At 34.0% G+C, this 6982-nt stretch overlaps 1 long non-coding RNA gene across 1 annotated transcript; it reads left to right on the top strand.

Annotated features, from left to right (window-relative positions):
* The first annotated feature begins 3662 nt into the window (after positions 1–3662).
* On the top strand, positions 3663–6898 carry LOC106364384. The gene is made up of 6 exons (XR_002661866.2): positions 3663–4114; positions 4218–4401; positions 4489–4770; positions 4857–4989; positions 5197–5323; positions 5448–6898. It is a non-coding gene; the product is annotated as an uncharacterized LOC106364384 (long non-coding RNA).
* The last annotated feature ends 84 nt before the right edge of the window (positions 6899–6982 follow it).

Genomic DNA, 6982 nt, shown 5'->3' with positions numbered 1-6982 from the left:
CGGATCCGGATTCGTGGTTTCCGGATATCCAGATTTCAAAACGCCTTATGCCTCTACGGCGAGGCGACATCCATAAAGGGTTTGCCATGGTGCACTTTGACTGAAGTTCGAGGCGCAATAAGCCCAACAAGGCGATGCTTTATAGTTTCTTGGTGGGTAAAGTAGTATGTTTGGTATCTTGTACCTCTTCGGAAACTTGATGCTCTTATTTGCACTTCCAGTTTCGTTTGAGGTGGTTGTTGTCTTCTTTGTTTCCATTATTGTTGTTGTTGTTGGTTTGTTTTGATGCGTTAGCTACTTTTTACCATTTCTTGAGAATATACTAAAGCTTATAGATCTCTCTAAACCTTTTTGACTTATTGGCTTCCGTTGCAGAGACAAAAACAAAAAAACAAAAAAATTGTCCTATTCTTTGTATTGTGTAATGATGCCTGATGATGGATATATGGTGTTGAATTACAATGATCATGATGACAACGTTTGAAATTGTAAGGTACTCTTTAGTGCGTCACGGCGCAAGGTTCTAACCATTTTGCCACGGAGCCACCTATTCGTCAAAAAACACATATCTTTAGGGGGGTTAATGAATAGGAGCTTTTGCGTGGAATTAGAAATAAGAATATGGTTTTATACAATAAAAACACTCTTTCCATGCGATTTCAACCCAACCGAAACTAAAATTTAGCTTCAGAAACATATCTCAGTTTGAAACTTCGGACAAAAACTTGTTCTACTTCCCGAAGACTATAAACTAGGTTGAAACAATTGTTTCCAAACCAATCTGAGACCCAATTCAGTTTAACCTAAAGATCATTCTAATAGTACTCATCAGGGTTGTCTTTGCTTTGAACGAGGGGGACACCATCTTCTCTCCATTTAATCCGCTCTTCGCAAATGGCAGTAACCACCTCCCACATACAGTTTGTGTTTCTAAACCGAAAAATGGAACAAGAAGAAGTAAATGAAATCTTCTGCATCGTGAACCTCAATGCTCAAAATGTATTTATCTAGTAGTGGGTACCTCATGAAGAACCCTTTTAGCCAACTCCTCTAGTGTATCATTGGCAATCACACGGACTGCACTTTGAGCAAGTACCTCCCGGTGTCATACTCATCATCCACAAAGTGAATGGTTGGGCCTGAATACCTAACGTAAGTAAAAAACCATAAGAAATCAAATAGAAAGAAATACACAAACCGTAACATTGTAACACTTACCTAGCTCCAGATGCTAGAACACATTTATGCACTCTCATACCATAAAGCCCTTTACCTCCAATAGCCGGAAGTAAGGCATGATAAATATTCAGAATCCATTTAGGAAAAGCTTGGACCAGCTCGACGGTCGATTAATCGGAATAAAGGCGTTAAGCGGTGTGGTAACGTGGCGATTTCATCAAATTCGGATAAAAAAATCGGTCTGTTGAAAAAAACTCAAACTCTTGCTTGTTCTTACATGAGAATCAAAAGAAAACGAAAACAAACACTATTTTTTTTATCAAAACGGAAAGAGACACTTAAGATGAGCAAAAACAGCAAAAGAAATGAAGAAAATTGATGAAAATAGCAAAAGAAATGAAGAAAATTGATGAAAATAGCAAAAAAATCGAGCAGTCGTTGGGTTGAGCTTCAGAAGAAAAAAACCCTAATGAAGAAGATGAAAGTCAAAGACAATTTTTCCCTTCATTAAAGGGAAACATTAAAAACCAGAGAATAAGTATGTTAAACGAACATGCACTTAGCTAAAGGGTATACAAGACAAATCATTCTAAAATTGTGTCTTTCAAAAACAATGTGCCTTTCTTTGTAATTGAAAAGACAAATTACAAATTCGGATAAAAAAATCGGTCTGTTGAAAAAAACTCAAACTCTTGCTTGTTCTTACATGAGAATCAGAAGAAAACGAAAACAAACACTATTTTTTTTATCAAAACGGAAAGAGACACTTAAGATGAGCAAAAACAGCAAAAGAAATGAAGAAAATTGATGAAAATAGCAAAAGAAATGAAGAAAATTGATGAAAATAGCAAAAAAATCGAGCAGTCGTTGGGTTGAGCTTCAGAAGAAAAAAACCCTAATGAAGAAGATGAAAGTCAAAGACAATTTTTCCCTTCATTAAAGGGAAACATTAAAAACCAGAGAATAAGTATGTTAAACGAACATGCGCCTATTATTCATTTAAAAGAGAGAAATTTACGCTGACAGACACAATTTGTCTTTTCAATTACAAAGAAAGTCACATTGTTTTTGAAAGACACAATTTTAGAATGATTTGTCTTGTATACCCTTTAGCTAAGTGCAAACATTATCACTTGTTACACCATTAAAATTAAATAGAAAGTGGGTTGTCACTGTCATTAAATTTTCACCATCTTCCACCTCCAACTGTCCAAGACAGCTATTCTCCATATCTCGTATGTTCTTTATTTATCACAAAATAACAAATATCCAAGAAAAACCCAGAAAGAGAAACCAAACAAAAAAATCGAATCTTTCAAAGTTTAGTGATGTTAAGCTTCATCTTCTTCTACTTCTTACTCTGCTACGGTTTCTTCTTCCCCTTCTCCGGCGACGACTCTGTTCTCTCCTGACTCAGTCATAAACACATAGATCACACGGTGAGTGAGACTTTTAATGTTGTTGCAAGTAAGACAACGAATAAAGGACAAAGGACAATGGTGACTGGGCTGGTTGGGATGATGATAATGATGCTAAAGATGATGATGATGGCTATTATCAAAATCCTATATGGTATACATAACATATATTAACCAACCACATCTCTCTAGTCCACAACATATGTGTCTACATTTTATTTGTCCACAAACATTTCATCCAGAAAATGTGTTCACAAATATGTAAGGCATGTCCGTGGATACTACTATATTTGTTCTTTGATATACACCATCCATAACTCATTCGTAGAAATAAACCGTACACGACTCATTCTTTCAAAGTACAGCGTCCACAATATGTTGTCTACGAGAAATTGTCACTTAATTCAAATTTAAAATACCAAAATAAATATATACAAATGGATCTCAAAACATAATAGAAAAAATATAATTTATTGTATATATTATAATATAAGATAATAACAAAAAAAAAAATATGTGGGAAACAAAAAAACAGAACCGTTAGATTCTTTTCCCTTTTTTAATCAAATGGCTAGAAACTAAGTCGACAAATTTATAAACTAACCTTTGTTAATACTCCAACCAAAAAAATTCATAACCTAGTAATGTGAACTAAACAACAAAACTCAACTTGTTTCTTGCTTTTAGGGTAAAACCGTCCAAAAATCGCATAAAATTCTGTGAAAATGTGCTTCAGACAACTTGTGTATTAAAATGATAAAAGAAGGAGGAAAGTGTTTTATCATGTAACTCACTTTTTAAAAGATCTTTAAAAACTGCACCAACGCAATCTATTGAAATTTTGTCTCGAGTATCTATCTATATATACAAAGGAGAATGTTCTCTTCATTTAGACTGCCACATCAGCATACCCTACCTCTTTCTGCGACACGTGGCAAAATTCCCTCAACCTTCCAGTTCTGTGTTCTCACTGAGAACGATGTTGCGATGGGCTAGCGGACACGTCATTTGTTTGTTAAATGGGCTGACAATTAATTTTGGACTAACGCAACTTTATTTCCTTAAGAAAACCCTTTGCCCCAAAAGTAAGTTTACGCAGAGGCCAACTTTTTTGAACCTACAAGTGATGGTGAAGATTAGAATATTGGCATAAGGCTTCATCCATTCTGCTTCCTTCTCGACGGCGTTACTAACCTCCGTAATTCCTCCAATCAATTATCCCCACAACGTGCTAGTGAATGGCGATTCTTCGGCTTCTCCGTTAAGACTAGAATTTGATATATATTGTCCTTTTTCTTCATATGTGACTCATTGTTTTTGGATTTTCTTTCTCACACTATACCTTGCCAAATTCTAGCTCACTGTAATGGCGACTTCCCAAGTAAACCCTTCCAATCTGAAGATTGGCCGTTGTAAGGAGGTTGTGGTGGCCCATTTGTTTCTATTTTTTGAAACTCGGAATCTGAAGAAAAGAGACGAGCTTATATGGAGAGTTGACATGTTGTTTGGACGAGAAGGTACTCAATAACTTGACGTGTATTCTACTTTCTTATTTACGATAATCTATTCCAACTTTCATTATAGTGACACTGTTTCATCACCCCCACACCGGCTTAACAGTTTCAAGAATCTACAGAGGGAAGGAAGAGTGTACGAGCTCAGTTGTTCTGATGTTGCAAGAAGCAACATCCACTTCAAGCTGTGTGATTCACCGGTCTGTGTTTGATTCACAGAGCATATCAACTTTGTCGAGTTGATGAACCCTACGGCTTGCATTCCAAATGAGAAGAATTCAAACATACATGTACGTTATTAATTTGTCTTAAGTTGATTTTGTTTGAGGTTGCCTTGAACTCTGTTTGTTTCTGAAAAACCTCAAACACTTCTGCAGGTCAACCGCTTCTTTGTGTTAGTGTATTCGACAAGGTCACAAATCTCCTCCATGACAAGTTAGAACCCTTGAGTGGGGAGCCTAAAGCAATGGTTGCAACAAACATAAATCCCAAATTTGCTGGTGGTAAAACGGCTACTTTGTTTATGTGGCTATTTTGTAGTAAAGTACCATTTTCATGCTAGCTTATTTTGTTAGTGCATGTTTATTCCTCAATGCGACATCAGCAGTGATCACACTCTTTGACAACGAAAGCTGAGCCACGCAGGGATTGTTAAAAGAGTAAATTACTGATACATATAATTGTTATTTTAGGCTTTGCAGCTTATTCGGGCATTCTAATCTCACATTAACCAAACATGATGCAGGTTCTGTGGAGGTGGGGATGGATCCTTAACTACATCCAAGGACGGTGGTGTTAAGAAACTTGAGTCAGTCACGTTCCAAGAGATTAATAGCTACTTTCACAACTCAACCCCACATGTACATCCACTTAGCAAGGTTCAATTCTAAGACTCTATTAAGCTGAGTTTAATAATTGACTGTATTTTAAATATTCTCATGCCTAATCGTTCATTTTGCGTATAATTATCTTAAATATTGCAGCTTGAATAAGATTTTAAACTTCCAAGACTCTCCAATGAATTTTGTTTCATAGTTCTCAGCTTATAGTATCTAACAAATGTATTTCACTTATGTTACCCGTAGGCTGTGGAGTTCCTTTGCAAGGCTGAGGTGGCTGATACGTCGCATGTTCTAAGCGCAAGCTCCTTCATTGATTCACATCTTTTAGCTGCACTGGATTCAATGATGACAATGCAGTGGGTTTAGTCAGGTAATGTTGTCCTAATAAAATTTATTTAAAGTATATACTACATACATTGAGTTTAGAAAATGGTGATTAGCTTTACACATTCTTCAAGTTCCAATGTGCAAGTTGTCCGTCGTTCCGAGTGCAGATGGTCGGTAGAAGAGGTCACTGATGCAGCTCTTTTGTCACAATTGACGAGGAAATCACCTAACTTTCTTTAGGTGGGGAATCAGAGTTAGGTTTAAGGCCTATTGTGTTGGATTCCACTTCGTACACAATAAACACATTTAATGTTCTTTATTTCATTATTGAATTTGATATGCCATTCAAAAAGTGAAACTATATACAAATTTGAGGTAAGTATAGCAAAATACTATAACTTAGCTTTTTTATACGCAGAAGAAGAAAAGGTTCAAATCACTGAACATTATGAAACCAGACATTAGCCGAAACAAGTTGCAAAAACATAAACAAGATAGATCACACAAAATTCATGTTACTTAAAAATTGAAATATCTTCATGTTATATAAGCTACTTAAAAATCGAAATATCTTGCTATTATATAACCGATATCTAATCATATAAAGTAAAATTCATAAAATATTTTTAAAAATAAATAAATTTATGGTTTTTAGTATAAAACTGAATGAGCTACAGAAAAGCAATGGTATATAAACTAAAAAACCGAAAAAATCAAATTGAAACCGAACCGATATCCGGATTGAACACCCCTACTTCCTCTACCTATCAAAATATTTAGACAACAATTTGACACAATACCAGTGGTTAACTATCAAACTACATCCCGCGCGTAGCGCAGACACACCACTAGTAAGTTATATAACCAAAAAAAAGGGCGATTACTCCCCATTTTATTTCCAATTTTTCAGCCAGACATGCCGCACGGATAGCGAGTTTCCGAATGGGTGATTGGTTGGACTTTATCTCCTTACTTTAGCTTTATTTACTTTTAAATCATTAAATTTTATCAATCATGTTGTACATTTATTTTTAATAGTTAAAGCCTAAATCAAGTTTTTATAAACTTTTACCAATCATGCTTTAGCTTTATTTTTAAAGCTACAGCAAAAAAAAATTAAAGCAAATTTTTTTTTAATGTATTTTAGGTAAAAAACCTAAAGCTTTCTTTTATATGCTGTAGAATCTGTGAAATAAAAAAACTGTTTATAATATCAAATAAATTAGATAATAATAATTAAAAACATCTATAAATATTTAATTCAATTTTGGGTGTTGTAAAAATTATTGAAATATTTTAAATAAAATATATATTATTTACATATCACATTTTAAATAATAATAAAATTTGAGAATTTATAAAAAATATTAATATAAATTATTTAATTGATAAAAAAATAATTATTTTATATATACATCAGAGATTTCACATATTTTATTTTAAAATATCTACAGCCTATAATTTACAGCTACAACAAATTTAATTACAACAAAAGTTTCTGCAAAAAAATCTACAATAACAAATTTACAGCTACAACCAATTTACCTACAACTAAATTTTTACGACTAAATTTTTAGAAGCACGGTCGAACCAATGATGACGATAAGTTTCAAAGTGTGGTCTTATTAATGTCTTTAGAAAACGGAATTATATAGCATATCGTGCCGTTTCATTATAATTTTAACCAATTGTGTGCCGTTTA

Source organism: Brassica napus, chromosome C5 (genome assembly GCF_020379485.1).
Source record: "Brassica napus cultivar Da-Ae chromosome C5, Da-Ae, whole genome shotgun sequence".
NCBI lineage: Eukaryota > Viridiplantae > Streptophyta > Magnoliopsida > Brassicales > Brassicaceae > Brassica > Brassica napus.
The sequence above is the reverse complement of the archived record's forward strand: the minus strand, read 5'-3'. Positions and strand labels throughout refer to the sequence as shown.